This window comes from Rhinoderma darwinii, chromosome 11 (genome assembly GCF_050947455.1).
Source record: "Rhinoderma darwinii isolate aRhiDar2 chromosome 11, aRhiDar2.hap1, whole genome shotgun sequence".
Classification (NCBI taxonomy): Eukaryota; Metazoa; Chordata; class Amphibia; order Anura; family Rhinodermatidae; genus Rhinoderma; species Rhinoderma darwinii.
The window spans coordinates 89576572-89601081 of NC_134697.1; the positions used below are offsets into that span (position 1 = coordinate 89576572).

General features: G+C 42.6%; 1 pseudogene; it reads left to right on the forward strand.

The window, feature by feature from the left end:
• The first annotated feature begins 209 nt into the window (after nucleotides 1-209).
• Nucleotides 210-24510, forward strand: part of LOC142663807 (uncharacterized) — a 63339-nt pseudogene continuing 39038 nt past the window's right edge.

The following is a 24510-nucleotide window of genomic DNA, read 5'->3' on the forward strand; positions in this document are numbered from 1 at the left end:
TTCCAATGCCTTCAGCTTTTTTGGCCTCCATGTGCTTGCTCCCTGCCATCGGCAGATGTGTGTGCCTTATGGTTCCCATGTCAATCAACCTTACAGCGCCGTTTGCTTCAATGTGCGCGCTACCGACATGCCCTATGCAATATTTTGGAACAGCTCCGGGGCTACTGCGCATTCTCGGGAGCGGTCCTATAAACTTGAATAGAGCTGCATTGAGTTGGTCAGACAGGGAGCTACTAATAATGCTCTAGCATGGGCGCTCCCGAGATCCCGGCCGTTCTCACTGCAAAATGCTGAGACAGAACTGCACAAGCGCGGCTAATGCTACTGGACCGCAGCGGTGGTTGTATGCATAGGTAAGGTCTTAGAAACAATGAAAGAGAGCATGGCTGGAATGTAATCTGGATCAGACAAACAATGCATTAAAGAATAATAAATGTATGTAGTAAAATGCTCATCTTGACGATGGCTAACAGTTAAATAATAATGGGTGAGATGGGAATACTGCACCCCTTTGATTGCCCAGCTCTGTATGGGGTCTCCCATTTCTTATTGTTTGGGTTCTAGCGCTGTATGGCATTATTTGGCTTCTAAATGGCTGAGGCGTTAAGACATTATAGGGTTATTTGTGTACTGTTTAGCAGGGCATTATGTGGGACTCCATATACGAGGAGCATTATCAAAAAGCCACTGATAGCTTGCATGTATCTGGCATATATATTCCAGTATGAGTATTCTTATATAACTCTTAGCAGGATAATATACATCATATATGATGTTCTTCATAAATGTTAATGACTCACCCTACCTTTTTCTTTCTCATTACTTAAGGAGGAAAATAGGTATTTTCCTGACTGACCCACTAAGGATGGACAAGAACAGAAATGGGATGACTGAGAGAATATTAAACCTCACCCTAGAGATCATTTACCTGCTGACTGGAGAGGTGAGGGGTTCTGGGAATTATATCCCATGTCATGACATGTATCTTAATACATCAAGCACATGACGGGAGAGGTGACGGGAATGTATAAAGTGACATCAATGTCTCTCCATGTACAGGATTACATAGTAGTGAAGAAGAGAACTGAAGAGGGTGAAGGACGGAGCAGGAACCAGGTTCCTATCACGATGTCTCCACCTCAATCACTAATACATAAGAGAGATCAGGAGATCCTGGACCTGACCAACAAGATCACTGAGCTGCTGACTGGAGAGGTGAGGACTGCTGGGAATACCGGGAGGAGGTGTGTGGATGATGACTATTACCTTGTGTGTGGATGATGACTAGAACCTTGTGTGTGGATGACGACTATAACCTTGTGTGTGGATGACGACTATAACCTTGTGTGTGGATGACGACTATAACCTTGTGTGTGGATGACGACTATAACCTTGTGTGTGGATGACGACTATAACCTTGTGTGTGGATGACGACTATAACCTTGTGTGTGGGTGATGACTATAGCCTTGTGTGTGGATGATGATGACTATAACCTTGTGTGTGGATGACGACTATAACCTTGTGTGTGGATGACGACTATAACCTTGTGTGTGGATGACTACTATAACCTTGTGTGTGGATGACGACTATAACCTTGTGTGTGGATGACGACTATAACCTTGTGTCGATGACGACTATAACCTTGTGTGTGGATGATGACTATAACCTTGTGTGTGGATGATGACTATAACCTTGTGTGTGGATGATGACGACTATAACCTTGTGTGTGAATGATGACTATAACCTTGTGTGTGGATGATGGCGACTATAACCTTGTCTGGATGATGACTGTAACCTTGTGTGTGGATGATGACGACAATAACCTTGTGTGTGGATGATGACTATAACTGTGTGTGTGGATGATGACTATAACCTTGTGTGTGGATGATGACTATAATCTTGTGTGTGGATGATGACTATAATCTTGTGTGTGGATGATGACTATAATCTTGTGTGTGGCTGACGACTATAACCTTGTGTGTGGATGACGACTATAACCTTGTGTGTGGATGATGACTATAACCTTGTGTGTGGATGATGACTTTAACCTTGTGTGTGGATGATGACTATAACCTTGTGTGTGGATGATGACTATAACCTTGTGTGTGGATGATGACTATAACCTTGTGTGTGGATGATGACTATACCCTTGTGTGTGGACGACTATAACCTTGTGTGTGAATGAAGACTATAACCTTGTGTGTGGATGACGACTATAACCTTGTGTGTGGATGACGACTATAACCTTGTGTGTGGATGACGACTATAACCTTGTGTGTGGATGACGACTATAACCTTGTGTGTGGATGACGACTATTACCTTGTGTGTGGATGATGACTAGAACCTTGTGTGTGGATAACGAATAGAACCATGTGTGTGGATGACGACTATAACCTTGTGTGTGGATGATGACTATAACCTTGTGTGTAGATGACGACTATAACCTTGTGTGTGGATGACGACTATAACCTTGTGTGTGGATGACGACTATAACCTTGTGTGTGGATGACTACTATAACCTTGTGTGTGGATGACGACTATAACCTTGTGTGTGGATGACGACTATAACCTTGTGTGTCGATGACGACTATAACCTTCTGTGTAGATGATGACTATAACCTTGTGTGTGGATGATGACTATAACCTTGTGTGTGGATGATGACGACTATAACCTTGTGTGTGAATGATGACTATAACCTTGTGTGTGGATGATGGCGACTATAACCTTGTCTGGATGATGACTGTAACCTTGTGTGTGTATGATGACGACAATAACCTTGTGTGTGGATGATGACTATAACCATGTGTGTGGATGATGACTATAACCTTGTGTGTGGATGATGACTATAATCTTGTGTGTGGATGATGACTATAATCTTGTGTGTGGATGATGACTATAATCTTGTGTGTGGCTGACGACTATAACCTTGTGTGTGGATGATGACTATAACCTTGTGTGTGGATGATGACTATAACCTTGTGTGTGGATGATGACTATAACCTTGTGTGTGGATGATGACTATAACCTTGTGTGTGGATGATGACTATAATCTTGTGTGTGGATGATGACTATAACCTTGTGTGTGGATGATGACTATACCCTTGTGTGTGGACGACTATAACCTTGTGTGTGAATGACGACTATAACCTTGTGTGTGGATGACGACTATAACCTTGTGTGTGGATGACGACTATAACCTTGTGTGTGGATGACGACTATAACCTTGTGTGTGGATGACGACTTTAACCTTGTGTGTGGATGACGACTATAACCTTGTGTGTGGATGACGACTTTAACCTTGTGTGTGGATGACGACTATAACCTTGTGTGTGGGTGATGATGACTATAACCTTGTGTGTGGATGACGACTATAACCTTGTGTGTGGATGACGACTATAACCTTGTGTGTGGATGATGATGACTATAACCTTGTGTGTGGATGACTACTATAACCTTGTGTGTGGATGACGACTATAACCTTGTGTGTGGATGACGACTATAACCTTGTGTGTCGATGACGACTATAACCTTGTGTGTGGATGATGACTATAACTGTAAAGGATCTGCCAGGCACAGCTTCGGGGTTAACTTCCATAGGTAATCAGTCTTCACCTGAGTCTATCTCTCTGAGACTGACTCCAGCTTCCACCACTCAGGCTGGCAGGCTTAGGAGTGGGAGAGCCTATCGCAGCCTGGCCAGACTCAGCTAGCTCCCGCCCTCTGTCTATTTATACCTGCCTTTCCTGTTCCTCCTTGCTTGTGATTCTTTCCGTGTGGTTTCCTGGCCCAGCTACAGCTCCTAACAATTTGATCCTGCTCCATTCTGACCCTGGCTTTCTGACTACTCTTCTGCTCTGCGTTTGGTACCTCGTGCTCTCCTGGTTTGACTTGGCTCGTTCACCACTCTGTTGCTCACGGTGTTGCCGTGGGCAACTGCCCCTTTCGCTTTGCTTTATATTCCCTTGTATGTTTGTCTCGTGCACTTACTGAGCGTAGGGACCGCCGCCCAGTTGTACCCCGTCGCCTAGGGCGGGTCGTTGCAAGTAGAAAGGGACAGAGTGGCGGGTAGATTAGGGCTCACTTGTCCGTTTCCCTACCCCTATCATTACAATAACCTTGTGTGTGGATGATGACTATAACCTTGTGTGTGGATGATGACTGTAACCTTGTGTGTGGATGACGACTATAACCTTGTGTGTGGATGACGACTATAACCTTGTGTGTGAATGACGACTATAACCTTGTGTGTGGATGACGACTATAACCTTGTGTGTGGGTGACGACTATAACCTTGTGTGTGTATGATGATGACTATAACCTTGTGTCTGGATGACGACTATTACCTTGTGTGTGGATGATGACTAGAACCTTGTGTGTGGATAAAGAATAGAACCTTGTGTGTGGATGACGACTATAACCTTGTGTGTGGATGACGACTATAACCTTGTGTGTGGATGACGACTATAACCTTGTGTGTGGGTGATGATGACTATAACCTTGTGTGTGGATGACGACTATAACCTTGTGTGTGGATGACGACTATAACCTTGTGTGTGGATGATGATGACTATAACCTTGTGTGTGGATGACTACTATAACCTTGTGTGTGGATGACGACTATAACCTTGTGTGTGGATGACGACTATAACCTTGTGTGTCGATGACGACTATAACCTTGTGTGTGGATGATGACTATAACTGTAAAGGATCTGCCAGGCAGAGCTTCGGGGTTAACTTCTATAGGTAATCAGTCTTCACCTGAGTCTATCTCTCTGAGACTGACTCCAGCTTCCACCACTCAGGCTGGCAGGCTTAGGAGTGGGAGAGCCTATCGCAGCCTGGCCAGACTCAGCTAGCTCCCGCCCTCTGTCTATTTATACCTGCCTTTCCTGTTCCTCCTTGCTTGTGATTCTTTCCGTGTGGTTTCCTGGCCCAGCTACAGCTCCTAACAATTTGATCCTGCTCCATTCTGACCCTGGCTTTCTGACTACTCTTCTGCTCTGCGTTTGGTACCTCGTGCTCTCCTGGTTTGACTTGGCTCGTTCACCACTCTGTTGCTCACGGTGTTGCTGTGGGCAACTGCCCCTTTCGCTTTGCTTTATATTCCCTTGTATGTTTGTCTCGTGCACTTACTGAGCGTAGGGACCGCCGCCCAGTTGTACCCCGTCGCCTAGGGCGGGTCGTTGCAAGTAGGCAGGGACAGAGTGGCGGGTAGATTAGGGCTCACTTGTCCGTTTCCCTACCCCTATCATTACAATAACCTTGTGTGTGGATGATGACTATAACCTTGTGTGTGGATGATGACTGTAACCTTGTGTGTGGATGACGACTATAACCTTGTGTGTGGATGACGACTATAACCTTGTGTGTGGATGACGACTATAACCTTGTGTGTGGATGACGACTATAACCTTGTGTGTGGATGACAACTATAACCTTGTGTGTGGATGACGACTATAACCTTGTGTGTGGATGACGACTATAACCTTGTGTGTGGGTGACGACTATAACCTTGTGTGTGGGTGACGACTATAACCTTGTGTGTGTATGATGATGACTATAACCTTGTGTGTGGATGACGACTATAACCTTGTGTGTGGATGACGACTATTACCTTGTGTGTGGATGATGACTAGAACCTTGTGTGTGGATAACGAATAGAACCATGTGTGTGGATGACGACTATAACCTTGTGTGTGGATGATGACTATAACCTTGTGTGTGGATGACGACTATAACCTTGTGTGTGGATGACGACTATAACCTTGTGTGTGGATGACGACTATAACCTTGTGTGTGGATGACGACTATAACCTTGTGTCTGGATGACGACTATTACCTTGTGTGTGGATGATGACTAGAACCTTGTGTGTGGATAACGCATAGAACCTTGTGTGTGGATGACGACTATAACCTTGTGTGTGGATGACGACTATAACCTTGTGTGTGGATGACGACTATAACCTTGTGTGTGGGTGATGATGACTTTAACCTTGTGTGTGGGTGATGATGACTATAACCTTGTGTGTGGATGACGACTATAACCTTGTGTGTGGATGATGATGACTATAACCTTGTGTGTGGATGACTACTATAACCTTGTGTGTGGATGACGACTATAACCTTGTGTGTGGATGACGACTATAACCTTGTGTGTGGATGACGACTATAACCTTGTGTGTCGATGACGACTATAACCTTGTGTGTCGATGATGACTATAACTGTAAAGGATCTGCCAGGCACAGCTTCGGGGTTAACTTCCATAGGTAATCAGTCTTCACCTGAGTCTATCTCTCTGAGACTGACTCCAGCTTCCACCACTCAGGCTGGCAGGCTTAGGAGTGGGAGAGCCTATCGCAGCCTGGCCAGACTCAGCTAGCTCCCGCCCTCTGTCTATTTATACCTGCCTTTCCTGTTCCTCCTTGCTTGTGATTCTTTCCGTGTGGTTTCCTGGCCCAGCTACAGCTCCTAACAATTTGATCCTGCTCCATTCTGACCCTGGCTTTCTGACTACTCTTCTGCTCTGCGTTTGGTACCTCGTGCTCTCCTGGTTTGACTTGGCTCGTTCACCACTCTGTTGCTCACGGTGTTGCCGTGGGCAACTGCCCCTTTCGCTTTGCTTTATATTCCCTTGTATGTTTGTCTCGTGCACTTACTGAGCGTAGGGACCGCCGCCCAGTTGTACCCCGTCGCCTAGGGCGGGTCGTTGCAAGTAGGCAGGGACAGAGTGGCGGGTAGATTAGGGCTCACTTGTCCGTTTCCCTACCCCTATCATTACAATAACCTTGTGTGTGGATGATGACTATAACCTTGTGTGTGGATGTTGACTGTAACCTTGTGTGTGGATGACGACTATAACCTTGTGTGTGGATGACGACTATAAACTTGTGTGTGGATGACGACTATAACCTTGTGTGTGGATGACGACTATAACCTTGTGTGTGGATGACGACTATAACCTTGTGTGTGGGTGACGACTATAACCTTGTGTGTGTATGATGATGACTATAACCTTGTGTGTGTATGATGATGACTATAACCTTGTGTGTGTATGATGACTATAACCTTGTGTGTGGATGACGACTATAACCTTGTGTGTGGATGACGACTATAACCTTGTGTGTGGATGATGACTATAACCTTGTGTGTGGATGATGACTATAACCTTGTGTGTGGATGATGACTATAATCTTGTGTGTGGATGATGACTATAACCTTGTGTGTGGATGACGACTATAACCTTGTGTGTGGATGACGACTATAACCTTGTGTGTGGATGACGACTATAACCTTGTGTGTGGATGACGACTATAACCTTGTGTGTGGATGACGATAACTGTGTGTCAAGGCAGTTCAAGGGAATTTGTAAGAACGTTCATTCTTACTGTAGCACAACAGAGTAAAACATAGGTACATGGAATCTGGGCATTTCTGAAGTGGGATTTGACAATAGAAATGCCTACAAACTTGGCACCATCCCAAAGGCTCTGGTCTGTCTTAGGCTGTGTTCACATCACATTTATGGCCTCTATACAACGTATATGTCATAAAAAGTTCCTGACATATATGTTAAACGGATGCCTCCGGGGAATGCCATTCAGTGCCACCCATCACCTATAGGGTGAGATGTGAACAGGGCGTTATTTCTATGTAAGAAATCACATTACGATGCATTAATTTTGAACCCTGAGTAGGAGTCATCATTGACAATCAGTGTAGTTACCGGAGAAAATTGCTCTGAGTTTTGAGATTAAAAAAAATTATTTTAATCTGCCAACAGAGCTGCTGAAAGTGTCTGCTGTGGTAGAGTTATGCGCATTGAAAAGTGTGGCGTAACGGACCTAGGGGTTCAAAGGCTAAGTTAAAGAGTAGGGGTGACAACGGGCAGCCAAAAGAAAACGTATCTCCATTCTCTCTTACCAGACAAAAAAAGCAAATTGTGCACAAATATGTTCGATTTATGAAGATAGTAAAGCTAGAAAGTATGTAGTGTATAAACAGTCACTAGCTAAACAATATGTACATAAACCTACATAGCTTCATCCTCAATTAAAGGACGTAATTAATAAGAATTTACGGATCAATAAATAGGTAATCGACACAATTGTTTAACTCGCATGGAAAAAAGTGACAAAGCGTCCAAATCAATAATAGCCCTGATCAAACGAAGAAAACCTTGTATGAGGCTGAAAAAAGACATACCATCTATCAAACTCCTACATTGATAATCGGGACGTTGAACTTTTAATATATAAACTTCGTAATTTGGACAATACACTTACACCGTGGGGCGGGTTTCAGCCAAATTGGTTGCTAAAACATCAGGTAGCTTGTGGAACCGGATAGATAGTGGGATGCTAACCTGGTTCCATCGGCATTCAATTCTATCCACAAAAAATTGTTTTGCCTATAAAGAAATCGCTGAAGTCGATTGTGTTTATAAGTAATTTTGTAGATTAGTAGTATATACGAGGCATAATAAAATAGTAGTGTGGAAGAAACCACTAAATTATGGGCTGTTCTCATAACCAGGTATGGGCTATTTATACTACGGAAGCCCGGATGGTTAAAAAATTCCACGGTTGACCCTTTTATCCCACTGAGTTTGTATCTTTGTGTGTATCAGGTTTCTATAAGATGTCAGGATGTCACTGTCTATTTCTCCATGGAGGAGTGGGAGTATCTAGAAGGACACACGGATCAGTATAATGACATCATCATGGAGAATCATCAGACTCTGACATCACCAGGTAAGAGGAGACCTTCCTTGTTTTTAACTGCAAAGTTTTTTGTTCACAAAGCACCAATTTCGAGCCATTTGTATTGTTAGGCTGTATTCACATATGCCTTTTTTTGCTGCGTTTTTTTAAACCAGATTTTTTAATGTCGTTGTTTTTTGTTTAAATTACTATAAAATATATTACTGTAGTCTGAAAAATAAAAGCACTGCATCAATATCGGTGGCATCACCGCAACAAAATAGCACACAGCCTAAAGCAAAAACCAGGAGGAGTAAATCATAAACTTAGACCACATTCAGATGTGGACAGCACCGAAAATCCCAAAATCTGCAACATGACCATTATGTTGCGAAATTGCCACTTTTTTTGCCACAAATTCACATTTTTGTTACATGCTGATTTTGTTACAAAAAGTGGCCATATCCACGGCGGTCAAACCATTTGTAGTTCTCTCTTGGATCCGGTCTTGCTTCTGGCTAAACTGCACTATTTGATGAAGTTCCTTCTCTTCTAGAAAGAAGGAGCTGAAAGACTCCAGGCTTCAAAATAAAAACGTAGAGGCTTCCTCTTCAATCTTGGCAATGCAGACCGTTATTTAAACCAGTGACATCAGCCTTCAGGTGGGAGGCAGATTAAGATTATTCCATGAAGGCTAGAAAGCGATGTCACGCTCCTGGGGTATGTGGACCCACTAGGCTGCTCCTCCGTAGTGGAGAGGCAGCTGGCCAAGTCACAGTCTATGCAAGAGTCTATACAAGTTCGTAGCACAAGGGTACCTGAAATAGTCCAGATGGTGGCAGGGGCTCTGGCATGGTAGACAGCAGGTGCAGTAGGTTGCGCTAGACGCGGTGGTAGACAGCAAGTTCAGTAGGTTGCGCCCGACGTGGCGGATGAAAACGGGTGCAGTAGGTTGCACCAGACGTGGTGGATCATAACGGGTGTAGCAGTACACTACTCCAATCACTAAACAGGCTCAGGAACAATAACACAGCACGGGATACAGGATATAGGATACAGGTAGCAGGGCACGGGAAACAATGGGAACAGGCTAACTGTAATGTCAGGATAGGGAGACAGACAGGTGAACCCTAATCTACCCGCCACTCAGTCCCTGCCTACTTGCACAGCCCGTCCTAGGTGACGGCGTACAACTGGGCGACGGTCCCTACGCTCAATATGTGCATGACAGACAAACAAGACAAGGGAACACAAAAGCAAAGGAATGTGGGGCAGTTGCCCACGGCCACACCGTGAGCAACAGAGTAGTGGACGAGTCGAGTCAAACTAGGAGGGTACGAGGTAACAAATGCAGAGCAGGAGAATAGTCAGTCAAGCCAGGGTCAAATGAAGCAGAGGTAAATAGTAACAGCAGGAACAGCAGAGCCAGGAAACTGAAGAATCACAGGCAAAGGACAAGCAGCAAATGAAGGTATAAGTGGACCAAGGGCGGGAGCTAGAGCCGTCTGGCCAGGCTGCCAAAGGCTCTCCCACTCCTCAGCCTACCAGCCTGAGTGGCAGCAGATCGAGTCACTCTAGCAGACCTAGGAACAGATGCAGGCTGATTAATCACGGGCGTCGACACAGAAGCTGTGTCAGGCAAATCCTTCACAATAACACTAAGGGACCATTTGCAAAAACTAACATGGGATTAACTAACAACGCTCAGGCAAGGGGTGAAAGGGTGTAGCCCTTTTTATAGTCCAGAGTGCACTGGGGATAGGGTAGGGAACTTTTAGGAAGTGTGCGCGCTGGCCCTTTTAGGCCGAGGACGAGCGCGCGCGCACACCCTATCAGGAGGTCCAGGACGGGGAGGCGGCTCCAGCTGGCATCTCCGAGGAGGGACAGACAGCAGGGAATTTGCGGTCATGGGCGTTCGCCAGGGGTGAGCGGCAGCGGTCCGTGACCGCATTAATAACAAGCGATCACATCTTTCACCTCAATGTCATTCTATCCAGATCTAAGCCAGTATTCCAGGCTCTACCTCCTACAAGATTTATGATAAACAAACCACTCTCCTCACTAAGGCCTGGTTCCCATGTATTTGACCAAGAACCCCCAGGGAATTACGCCCGAAAAAATAGCACCAAATTGTGGTGCAGATTTTCGGACAGGATCTCCACTTCACTGTTGTTCGTGCAGTCTGGCCTCCTAGGATGACACTGCCGTCCATGTGACCGCTGCAACCTATGATTGGATGCAAAGGTCTCATAGGATGAAACGTCATGCCAGGAGGCCGGCCCAGACGGCAAACAGAGAAATGTGTCTCTATGTCAATGCCCGGAGGGTAGATATTAACTCTTTTATAAATTTTTAACCAAAAAGAGGGCTGGGTGTTTTGTTTTTTTAAATTTTTTAGGCCGATTCGCGTAGTTTCTGCCACAACAGTAGCCACACTTTCTATTTGCTGCGGTATTTACCTCTCCATTGAATTAATTGGGGAAAATCTGCAACAAATCTGCAGCATAAATTTACATTCGGCAGCACCGCACGTCGATTTATGAACGTTATCGCTCTCAGAAATGAGATTTGTTCAAATCTCATCCACTTTGCTGCTACTGTAAATGCTGTGGAATTTCCACATGGAAATTCTGCAAAGTTTACGCTACGTTGGAACCCGGCCTAAATGATCACGAAGCATTAGAGTCCGAAATCTTTTTTCATCTACAAAAACAGGTGTCAATCCAGTGCCAAAATCTCCTGAAGGCGGGGCTTTTATTTTTTTTATATTCCTTGTAAAGAACCAAAAAGACACCTTCAGAACTATTATAAATGTAAATAGTATATAAATAACAAAAAATTCAAGATGAAGACCATTAATTCCATGGTGAATCTTTTAGCCAGAACTGCTACATGGTGACCCTAGATCTTCTTCAAGATGCCTATTGTTAAATACCAATCCGCGAAAGCTTCCAAAAGTATTTAAAGGGAAAGTGTCACATTGAAAATGCAGTCTGATTTGCCGGCATCATGATATAGAGCAGGAGGAACTGAGATTGATCTATAGATTTGTGGGAAAAGAATCAGTATAACTTGTATTTTTTAAATTCAAACATCAGCACATTCTGAGGAGTCCAGTGGGCGGACCTGTTCAGGGATTGGCAGCAATCTCTGCATCTATGCTCTTACTGGGAAGACTGTCAATCATTGAATGAGACCTCCCACTAGACTCCTAAGCCCAGAATGAGCAGATTTTTAAATGAACTAAAAACAAGCTGTACTGAATCTTTTCCCACAAAGATATATATCAATCTCCATTCCTCCTGCTCTATATCATGCTGCCTGTAGATCGGACTGTATTTTCAATGTGACAGCTCCTTTTAAGAATTGCTATCCTATTTAACAAGGCGCTGTAATTTTCAATTCCGGGCGCGCCCTTTCTGCCTATGCGCCACTCCAAGAATTTTTACCATAATCATGCCCAAAGTCTCTGCTTACTTCCATTTGAAGACATTCCAGATAATACCTTATCTCGACGATTTCCTTACCTCCGTTTCGTCCACAGCCCACTGAAGGTCCTATTACACGGCAAAAAAAGAGCTCTTTTACGTTTTTAGCAATTTCTTTTTCTGATCATAATTTAGTGTTACCCTAAAGTAGAATTGTTATATGTGATCATCATTATCAACTGTAAATTTTGATATATAACATGTATTTTTTGTGGTAATCGTGTCAGGTCTAGCGTTACAATAATTCGCAGGGGAGCGCTTCTTTTTTGGGGGAGGGGGTGGTATTTTATGTGTATTTTTTTATCTGATTCATTTTTGCTTTTTTCATTTTTTTTGTTTTATTATTATTATAGTCCTTCCAGTTTAAAGGTCAGAATAGACCAATACGAGACTTTATTTTTATTTTTTTCAACAGTTGTTTTTTTTTTACTGGTACTTATGTTAGAGATGTAGCAATATAGTTGTACCACTGGGTCCATATAAGGTAGAACCAGTCTAACCTATTATTCGTCTGCGCCGTTTTGTTTTTCAAACAACAGACTTCTTTGATGCGAAAGTGGAGTTTACCCAGGGTGGAAGCTGCAGAGGTCAACCAGTAGGGGGAAATAAAGCATTTTGCTGTAGTTACCATTTAACCCCTTAATGACCGCCGATACGTCTTTTTACGGCGGTCATTAGTGGGCTTTATTCTAGAGCGCCGACAAACTACGTCGCTGCTGTAGAATAAAGTAAACAGAGCAGGGAGCCGTGAAATCTCCCTGCTCTCAGCTGCCAGAAGCAGCTGAGGGCTGGGGGCGTCCCTGCTCTGCCGGGTGAGATCGATATTAGTATCGATCTCACCTGTTTAACCCTTCAGATGCGGTGCACAATAGCGTGCACCGCATCTGAATGGTTTTGGAGAGAGGGAGGGAGCTCCCTCTCATCTCACTGACACCCGGCGATAAAATCGCCGAGTGTCTGTGTCTTCTATGGCAGCCGGGGGTCTAATAAAGACCCCCAGGTCTGCCTGCAGCGAATGCCTGCTAGATCATGCCGCAGGCATGACCTAGCAGATGCCTGTCCGTTTTAAACGGACAGGCAGTAATACACTGCAATACAAAAGTATTGCAGTGTATTATAATAGCGATCGGAGGATAGGGAAGTCCCCTAGTGGGACTAGTAAAAAAGTAAAAAAAGTTTAATAAAGTTAATAAAAAAAAAAAGTGAAAAAAAAAAAATGAAAAACCCAGCTTTTCCCCTTACAAACTGCTTTACTATTAAAAAAAACTACAATAAAGCAAAAAAGTTACACATATTTGGTATCGCCGCGTCCGTAACGACCCCGACTATAAAGCTGTTACATTATTTAACCCGCACTGTGAACGCCGTAAAAAATAAAATAAAAAACAATGGAAAAATTGCTGTTTTCTGTTAATCCTGACTTTAAAAAATGTGATAGAAAGTGATCAAAAAGTCGCATCTACTCTCAAATGGTACCAATAAAAACTGCAAGTCGTCCCGCAAAAAACAAGACCTTATACAGCTATGCCGACGCAAAAATAAAAAAGTTACAGCTCTTCGAATGTGACAATGGAAAAATCTAAAAAATGGCTTGGACATTAGGGCCCAGAATGCCAGCAGGGGGAAGGGGTTAAAGCAGCAGCCTGACAGGGATTTTGCGCATCTGGCGTGTAGGTACATTAAACAGATACGAAAGTATGTCTAGGGCGGGTTTAAAACCTAGGACTCGATATAATAGTGACTAGACCTCCACCCAGAAAGGGACTATAAGCGCACAGTCCCAAAATGTATGGGGGAGTTTCCATGTCGCTATGGCATCTCCGACATTGGTTCGAGACAGAGAGAAAAAGTCTATGTAACAGGGCAGGAGTGTGATACCAATACATGAGGATTTTGTATTGATTTTCTTTCTATGATACACATAGAGAAGATTTAGCTGCTCTAGACCACATAAACTGCCATAACAAGGGGAGTGGAGTTCCCTGCCTTATTATGACTCCCGTTTGGACATTTAAGGATGTTAAGCAATAGTATCTGTAGTAGGGGAAGACAGAATCCCTTAAAGCGACCCTCCGGTCTCTGGGCAAGGTTTGATAGAGTATATGGAGTAATACTACCTGGAGCACTCCAGTTGCCCCACTCTGCCATGGATCTGCCATTTTAGGGTCCCCTGTGTGGTCTCAAAATTGCTGCAGCGCTTCTTAGCCTGCGTCTAAGACACTCCCTCTGTTCACAGATTGGACAGAACTGCTCACATAAGCAGCTCTGGCCAATCCAAAAACAGTGGGAGTTTCTCAGACTCGTAGTCTAAGACGTGATGAGGCCATTTTGGGACAGCACAGAGGGGACCATGAAATGCCGGATTCACGGCAGAGGGGCACAACTGAAGGGAATCACATATTATTACTCCATACAGACTATCATATTTAAAATGTTGTCCCGGGACCAGAGGGTCACTTTCAATTTCTGTGTTATGACCTTTGGTAGAGGAAGAACACTTGCAGAGACTATCTAATGCCAGAGATATAAAGAATTGAGTATTGCTGTGAAGAGCAAGGGCATAATGATGAATTTGTAGATAATAAAAGTGTGCTGCAGCAGACAACTTGTATTTGGTCTGCAAAGTATGAAAGGGTAAAATAGTCCTAGCGCATGGATCTACAATATCCGCAAAGCAGAAGAGGCGTGCAGTAAACCAAGGTCTGATGATAGTAGCTGGGAGACTATCAGAAATGGAAGGAGTAAAGCGGAAAGTAATCATGGGCGATTTCTGGGAAATTTAAATTAAAGGTCTTGGTACTAGTGGTCCATATGGCTTTAGAGAAGGATATGGGGCCAAGAATGGGTAATGGAAGGGTGGTCGCAGTGTTCTCCCACAGCAACGTATTGGTACGGATCGGAGCAATCCAGTTTTTCAATTGAAGTCCATATATTATAAGCCTAAAACGAAGCACAAGTGGGAATCCTGCACAAATAAACAGCTTAATAATAGAGGTACATGTCAGGAACCGCAAGACAAACTTTGCGCAGAATTGCAACCGGCAACGTCTGTAGGAGATAGAAAAATATAAGCAATATGGTCATTTTAACTGTGGCCACTTTCCCAAAGAATGGGAGAGAAAGGGGATTCTATTTGGCGATCAGGTTATTAATTTCTTGAAAAATTGTCGGGTAATTCCACTTATATAGAGTGGCATATGAGGATGTAAGATTGATCAATAAATATTTAAGACTAAAGTCTTTTCATGTATAATTAAAGGTCTGGTGAGGGGAAGGGTATGTAGCAAAGAAGGGGAAGGCTTCTACTTTAGCTGTATTCATTTTATAGTCGTAAAGAAGACCATATTCGTCCAATGTAGTGTTCATTCGGGAGAGAGATTTGTGAGTTACGTAGAGTCAAAGTATGTCATCTGCAAAGAGGGAGACTTTGAATTCATGATCACGAATAAGAACCCGTGAATATCGGGGTGGTTTCTAATTCGAGATGCAAACCGGAAATAAAAGGGTGGAATAGCAGACAAACCTGCCTTGTACAATTTTGGATTTTCAGGTCCGCGGAAGAGGCATAGGGTAATTTAATAGTCGCACTCAGAAAAGAATAAAGAGCTTTTATGGTTTGCAGGAAAGGACCAGAAATGCTAAAACGTTTTAGAATGGCGAAAAGGAATGGTAAGCCTAAGTGGTCAAGACTTAGGTGTAAGGCTCCATGCACATGACAGTATTTTTCCTCAGTATTTACGGACAGTATTTCGGGATAGATGAAATGACTGTCGTGTGCATGGGGCCTAAACCCAAGGATTCAGTTTTATTAACCGCATCAATTAAGTCTATGTTGCTTTGGGTGTTTTATCTCCGGCCTCTCGATGCAGAACAAATCCAACTTGGTCTTTATGGGTCATGCCTGGTAGAGGGGAGTGTAATCAATTAGCTAGTATTTTAATGTAAATTTTTACATTCGAATTTCACAATGTAATAGGGTGATAATTGGAGCAATCAGAAGGGTCTTTATCTTTTTTTTAAATAATATAAGATGTGAACATGGCAGAAGGGATGGAGGAACCAGATAAGGAATAAAACAATTCAAGCATTTGGGGAGATAACGTATCTAAGAATACTTTATAGCTCATATAAGTGTAGCCATCAGGGCCAGTTGAGTTGCCCTGGGGCAGTTCTTTAATAGTGTCACTTAACTCCTTAAGTGTAATAGGTGTATTATTAAGCATGTCTAACTCATCAGGTTTAAGTGAGGGAAGTTGACAGGAGTCTAAGTAATCTTTAAGGTGACAGACGCGGGCCGTGGGATCCACTTGTAGGCAGGACGGAAGTGAGTATAAACGGGAATAGTAGTCATGTAATAGGTCTGCTAACTGTTTACGATCATAAACTAAATTGCTTTGAGCTCTCTTAAGAGCGTAGGGGCAGACTTGGCAGAACCCCCTTTCAAATGGGCCGCCAGCAAGGAGTGTGCTTTATTTTCTCTTTCAAAGTATCGATGTTTAATATAAACCAACAGCTTCTCTACCTTAGACCCAGAGAGATCCTTCAACCCTTACCTCAACAATGCATTGGAGAGTCCGCTTAGAGGGTTTCAGGCACATTTTACGGTCAAGAGTTTTAAGGCGAGCCGAAAGAGTAGAAAAGTGATGAGCCGCATTACGTTTTAAATCTGAGGCCAAAGCAACCTCATGGCATACCTTATGGTATTTTCACGTACAATGTACGTGACAAGTGTAAAGGGAAAGTATGTAGCACGCTCCGCACTGAGCGGGTGTCATCTGTATGTTACAGCCGACACCTCACTGCAACGGGTGGAGTCAAGGATCACTTTGATTCTGGTCTTTAAAACCCCTTAGATGCCGTGGTCAATAGCGACCACGACATCTAAGACGTCAGAAAGAGGGGGGAGTAACCCTCCTACAGCCTCATATATCGCGGGGTGCCGATGGTTGTCATGGCAGCCTGGGGCCTATGAAAGCCTCCAGGTCTGCCATTTGTGTACTCCTATTAAGCCCTGCTAGTGAAGCCTGTCAAAATCACGATCGCTGGTTCAATAGTTAAACTTTTTTTAATGTGCAAAAATAAAAAAAGTAAAAGTTAAAAAAAAAAACCTTTTCCCATTTTTTTTTTCTCAAAGTACTGTTAAACATTTTTTTTAAATTAAAGATTAACATAACTGGTATCACCGCATCCGTAAAAGTCTGAACTATTACAATATAATGTTATTTGACTTGCACGGTGAACACTGTAAAAAAAAAAGAAAATGTAAAAGCCAGAATTGCTCTTTTTTTTGGTCACCTTAGCTCCCCCAAAAAAAATGAAAAAAAATTTGATCAAAACATCATATGTACCCCAAAATGGTATGAATGAAAACTACAGTTCGCCCCGCAAAAAAATAAGCCCTCATACCGCTCAATTGATGAAAAAATAAAAAAGTTATGGCTCTCAGAATTCACAGCCCAAAAACGTTTTTTTTTCCCTAACATAGTTTTTTTTCTGTCTAAAAGTGGTAAACATAAAAAAAGATATACATTTGGTATCGACGTAATCATATCAACCCGTAGAATAAACTTGACGCGTTGCTTTCACTGCATGATGAGAGCCGTAACTAAACCCAAAAAACGATGGCGGAATTGCTGTTATTTCACCCCACAAGGAATTTTTTTTCAGTTTCCCAGTACAATATATGGTACATTAAATGCTGTCATGAAAAACGACAACTCGACCCACAAAAAATAAGCATTTATACGGCTATGACGACAAAAAAATAATAAAGTTATGGCTTTTGGAAGGTGGGGAGGAATACACAAAAATCAAAAACAGAAAATTGGCCTGGTCAGTATGGGGTTAAAAGGGGGCCCAACTCCATATTAACCCATGGTTTTGAAAACATTTCTGCAATCCAGATGCCAGTACATTTTGAAGTCCGTCGATAAGTTTTGTAATCGGGTGCCGGCAGTGATTAGATTAACAAATGCTCATCTTCTCACTCATTTAGTAGAAAAAAAAGGCAAGACTCCGTATGCTGCATATCCTTTCTGATTGGTAAAACTTGATGATCGTATAACCAAAAATTCATGTATCACACCCCTGGTTTGGCTGGAAGACTGTACAGGGGGATAGAGGGCAGTAGCAGACAGTGACACTGTGATTTTTCTTCCTGCTCTCACTTGCAGCTCCTCCCTCCCCTACACAGACCGAGAACCTGGAAGAAAATGTTTTCATCCTGATCGATGAAAGCTAAGCGAAAATTCTGGGTTTTTTAAATTATACCATAACCAAAGCTCTAGCCCTTCTATTCTAGCAACAGTAATTAGTACATTCTGTATGTCACTGGCTGTGAAAGGGTAAATGTTGATAGCTAAACATTGTATGCTGTTTTGACGTACTGCTTTAATTATTGGAAATGTGTAACGGTAGAAATGGAGAACTTCTTATCTCCAGGGATTGAAAGTTGTGTTTTGCAAGAGATGAAACAAAATCTGTTTCTACTTCCAACAGATGACAGCACCAAAAACATTGCGGAAAATCTCCTTTTATCTCCAGATGATGTAGTAAAATGTAACATTATCACAGAGGAAAATCGTGGAGAACATTCCATGAAACTTCTTACTACAAATATACCCTCAGTCGTTCAAAGCAGAGATCTATCGACTGATCCCCTCAATCACAAGGAATCTTCATCTGGTCAATCACAGATTGTTAAACAGAGTACAGCAGAGAAAAGGTGTAAAATATTTCCATGTTCTGTATGTGGGAAACATTTTAAAAAGAAATCTAATCTTTCTATTCACGAAAGGATTCACAGAGATGAGAGGCCATATTCATGTTCAGAATGTGATAAATGTTTTCGCCAGAAGTCAGATCTTTTTAAACATCAAAGGCGGCACAGAGGGGAGGAACCATTTTCATGTCCAGATTGTGAGAGAGGTTTTCAACAGAAATCAGATCTTATTATACATCAGAGAACTCACACGGGGGAGAAACCATATCCATGTTCCGAATGTGGGAAATGTTTTATGCAGAAATCAGTCCTTGTTATGCATCAGAGAATTCATACAGGGGAAATGCCATTTTTATGTTCAGAATGTGGGAAATGTTTTAGACAGAAATCGGATCTCATTGTTCATAAAAGAAGACACAGAAGAGAGCAGCCATGTTCATGTCCAGAATGTGACAGAGGTTTTCAACAGAAATCCAATCTCATTGTACATCAAAGAACACACACAGGGGAGAAACCATATCCATGTTCTGAATGTGGAAAATGTTTTAACAAGATATCTACCCTTGCTACACATCAGAGAATTCACACAGGGGAAAAACCGTATACATGTTCTGATTGTAGGAAATGTTTTACAAGAAAAGCGCGTCTTATTGATCATCAGAGAATTCACACAGGGGAGAAGCCTTTTTCATGTCCAGAATGTGGAAAATGTTTTAGCCAGAAGTCCAGTCTTAGTAAACATCAGGTAATCCATACAGGGGAGAAGCCATTTTCATGTTCAGAATGTGGGAAGCGTTTTATAAAGAAATCAATACTTGTTACACATCAGAAAAGCCACACAGGGGAGAAGCCATTTTCATGTTCTGAGTGTGGAAAATGCTTTACAAGGAAATCAAGTGTAACTGAACATCTGAAAACTCACACAGGGGAGAAGCCATATTCATGTCCAGAATGTGCGAAATCTTTTTGCCAGAAGTCTGTTCTTCTTAAACATCGTGTAGTCCATACAGGGGAGAAAGCGTTTTTATGTTCAGAATGTGGGAAAAGGTTTAGCCAGAAGTCAGATCTTGTTAAACATCTTAGAATTCACACAGGGGAGAAGCCATATACATGTTCAGAGTGTGGGAAATGTTTTAGCCAGAAGTCTGATCTTATTACACATCAGGTAATCCATACAGGGGAAAAGCCATTTTCATGTTCAGTTTGTGGAAAATGTTATAACCATAGATCTACTCTTGCTCAGCATAAGAAGAGAAGTCATTTTAATATTCAGACTGTAATAAATGTTTTACCTCAGATGTAGTGCTCCAGGAAAAACAATTGGATTAAAAATCTTTATCATCAGAATTCTTTTGTTATTTTTTTTTTTTGATCATGACATTTCTTTTTTCAAAATTGCTCACAGACTATATTTAGCCATGTCTGTTTTATATCCCAAGGTACACAGCTTAGCTGCATAACGATACACTGCCCTCTTCGCAGCTCCAAACACTATGTCAAATTCCGTCATCTGCAAGGACTCCCGGTCGCTTATGTTCTTTCTGGACTGAGCTAGCAGGCAGGTTGACAAGCCAAAGCCCTGGAAACAAGATGTCTCCACGCAGGCCGACTGCAGAGCACAGCTTTAGATATACTATTGCAATCATTGTGGTACACTCACCGGTATTTCTCCTACAGATCCCACAGTCATGTCTTGCATTGGGGAGCACCAAGACCGACTTACATAACAGTGCCTCATCAGATCCCTTCCTCGTCATGGCAGTACTGACATCCACATCTTTGAAACAACATTTCACAAGAGGTGCATTAAACAAGGTAATGCTCCTCACTAACCATTGCGGAGGGAAACTGAGAGAACTATCTCTGTCCAATAGAGGCTACAAATGTATTTCATTTATTGCCTCACCTGGTCTCAGATGTGTTTTGCACCATAACACTACCCCAACTGGCTCTACCTCCTTTAAAAGGCTTGAATATCACTGCTTTGAACACACCCTATCCAAGTGGCTTACTTTCAACCATACCGCACTAACTCACTTAGTATACCCAGCGGTACTAATCCAAACGAAATCCAGTGGTTTGCATCCAGCAAACCACTATTTGCTTTTACCTAAGTTGAATTGCATAACCTAAGTCTAATTGCTTAACCCCTTCCCGCTCCTGGACATACTATTAGGTCATGGCAGCTGTATCGTTCGCGCTCCATGACCTAATAGTACGTCTCGGGAGTAACGCCTATTTCGGCCGTCCTCCCGACACATACAGGAGCTGTGACAGCTGCTGTCTTGTTCAGCAGCTGTCACAGCTCCTACAGCGGGGACCGATCGCTGTGTCCCCGCTGATTAACCCCTTAAAAGCCGCGTTCTATAGAGATCGCGGCTTTTTAGGGGTTAAGCTGCCATCGCCGGCCTGCTACGCGATAGCGGCCGGCGATGGTGACTATGGCAACCGGACACCAAACAGTGGCGTCCGGCTATGCCATAGACGGAAGCCTAGTGGGTCCTGACAACGTCCGGACCCACTATGCTTGCTGTCAGTGAGTAGCTGACAGTTCTAATACACTGCACTACGCATGTAGTGCAGTGTATTAGAATTGCGATCAGGGCTTCCTGCCCTCATGTCCCCTAGTGGGACAAAGTAATAAAGTTAAAAAAAAGTTAAAAAAAAGATGTGTAAAAATAAGAAAATAAAAATTTTAAAAGTATTAAAAGTAAAAATCCCCCTTTTTCCCTGATCAGTCATTTATTATTAATAAAAATATATAAACAAACAAATAAACTATACATAATTGGTATCGCCGCGTCCGTAACGGCCTGAACTACAAAATTATTTTGTTATTTATCCCGCACGGTGAACGCCGTAAAAGAAAAGAAAGTAATAATAAACCGTACCACAATCACATTTGTTTGGTCACTTCACCTCCCAAAAAATGGAATAAAAAGAGTTCAAAAAGTTGCATGTACCTAAAAATGGTACTGATCGAAACTACAGTACGTTACGCAAAAAATAAGTCCTCGCACTGCTTTATTGATTGAAAAATAAAAAAGTTCTGGCTCTTAGAATAAGGTAACACAAAAAGTGAATGATTGTTTACAAAACGTATTTTATTGTGCAAACGCCATAAGACATAAAAAAAACCTATAAACATCTGGTATCGCCGTAATCGTATCGCCCCGCAGAATAAAGGGAATATGTCATTTATAGCGTATGGTGAACGCTGTAAAAAAAAAAGAATAAAAAAACAATAGTAGAATTAATGTTTTTTAGTCACCACGCCACCTAAAAATAGAATAAAAACTGATCAAAAAGCCGCATGCACCCCAAGAAAACTACAATGAATGGGCCCCTCAAAGCAACTTCAGAACTGAACTGTAACCTAAAAAAATAAATAAATGAGGCAATACTTCGCTTCTTACATTATACTGATAATGAGCCGTACCCACACCGAGATGACCCCAGTTTTGACCGTTTGTATAAACGGAGACCCCTATTAGACCGTTCCAGTGCCCGGTTTTCCCAAGCATACACCCCAAGAAGTGTATTTCTATTGATGAGTCCCTGGTACATTTTAAAGGGAGGGTTCAATTCACCTGCCGGGTAAGAGGGCAAGGTATGGCATGAAGATGTATAAGCTGCGAGAGTGCATCAGGGTATACCTACAGGTTTAGGATATATGAAGGAAAGGCCACCCCCAAACCAGACTGCATCCTGGACTACAATAGGTACATGGGAGGGATGAACTTGTAAGATCAAATCCTGAAGCCCTACAGCGCCATGCGGTGTGGTATAAGAAGCTGGCCGTGCACATCATACAGATGGCTTTGTACAATGTGTACGTGCTACGTCGATGTGCAGGCCAGACGGGAACTTTCCTGGAATTTCAAGAGGTGATTATCAAGAACCTAATCTTTAGGGACCAAGAAGGGGGGGCACCCAGTACTTCTGGAATCGGGGCCACACGCATCGTACCAGGGCGGCAACAATTTCCAGGAGAAGTTCCCCAAACTGGCAAGAAGGGAAAAAGTCAAAAGAGGTGCAAAGTCTGCTATAAGAGGGCGATAAGGGATGACACAATATATCAATGTGACACGTGTCCCGAATAACCAGAGCTCTGTATGAAAGAGTGTTTTAAAATTTATCATACATCCCTTGGTTTATAATTTACCCCAATTTTACTTACCCTGATGCACTCCGCACAGCTTATCCCCCCTCGTCTTTCCCCTCTGAGCCCTGCTGTGTGCCCAGGCAGCTGATAACAGCCACATGTAGGGTATTGCCATACCCGGGAGAACCCACATTACAGTTTATGGGGTGTAGGTCTCCGGTCAAAATGCTCACTACACCTCTAGATGAATGCCTTAAGGGTGTAGTTTTTAAAACTGGTCACTTCTTGCGGGTTTCAACTGTACTGGTACCTCAGGGGCTTCTGCATACATGACTTCGCACTAGAAAATCCCCAGAAGGCCAAATGGTGGTCCTTTCCTTCTGAGCCCTCCCATGGGCCCAAACGGCAGTTTATCACCACAAATGGGGTATTGCCGCACTCAGGAGAAATTGGGCAACAAAATTGAGTATTTTATTTCTTGTGAAAATAAGAATTTTTGAGCTAAAATGACATATTATTGGAAAAAATATATTTTTTTTAAATTCCCAGCCCAATTCAAATAAGTTCTGTGAAGAAACTATGGGGTCTATATGGTCACATTACCCATAAATGAATTCCTTGAGGGGTGTAGTTTCCAAAATGGGGTCACTTCTGGTGGGTTTCCATTCCTTTGCTTACCTCTGGGGCTCTGCAAATGCGACATGGCACCCGAAAACCAAACCAGCAAAATCTGTACTCCAAAGAATTCCCTTCTGAGGCCTCCCATGGGCCCAAACGGCAGTGTATTGCCACAAATGGGGTATTGCTGCACTCAGGAGAAATTGGGCAACAAAATTGAGTATTTTGTGCCCTGTGAAAATAAGAAATTTTGATAAAAAATTACATCTTATTGGAAAAAATTTCATTTTTTTAATGTCACAGCCCAATTGAAATAGGTGCTGTGAAAAAACTGTGTGGTCAAAATGCTAACAACAACGATAAATGAATTCCTTGAGGGGTGTAGTTTCCAAAATGGGGTCACTTTTGGTGGGTTTCCATTGCTTTGATACCTCTGAGGCTCTGCAAATGCGACATGGCACCCGAAAACCAATCCAGCAAAATCTGGACTCCAACAAACATATAGCGCTCCTTTCCTTCTGAGCCCTCCCATGGGCCCAAAAGGCAGTTTATCACCACAAATGGGGTATTGCCACACTAAGGACAAATTGGGCAACAAAATGGGGTATTTTGTTCCCTGTGAAAATAAGAAATTTTGATCACAAATGACATTTTATTGGAAAAAATGACATTTTTTTCATTTCACAGCCCAATTCAAATACATGCTGTGAAAAAACTGTGCTGTCAAAATGGTAACAACAACCATAAATGAATTCCTTGAGGGGTGTAGTTTCCAAAATGGGGTCACTATTGGGGGATTCCTACTGTTTTGGCACCTCAACACCTTTTCAAACCTGGCATGCTGCCTAAAATATATTCTAATAAAAAAGAGGACT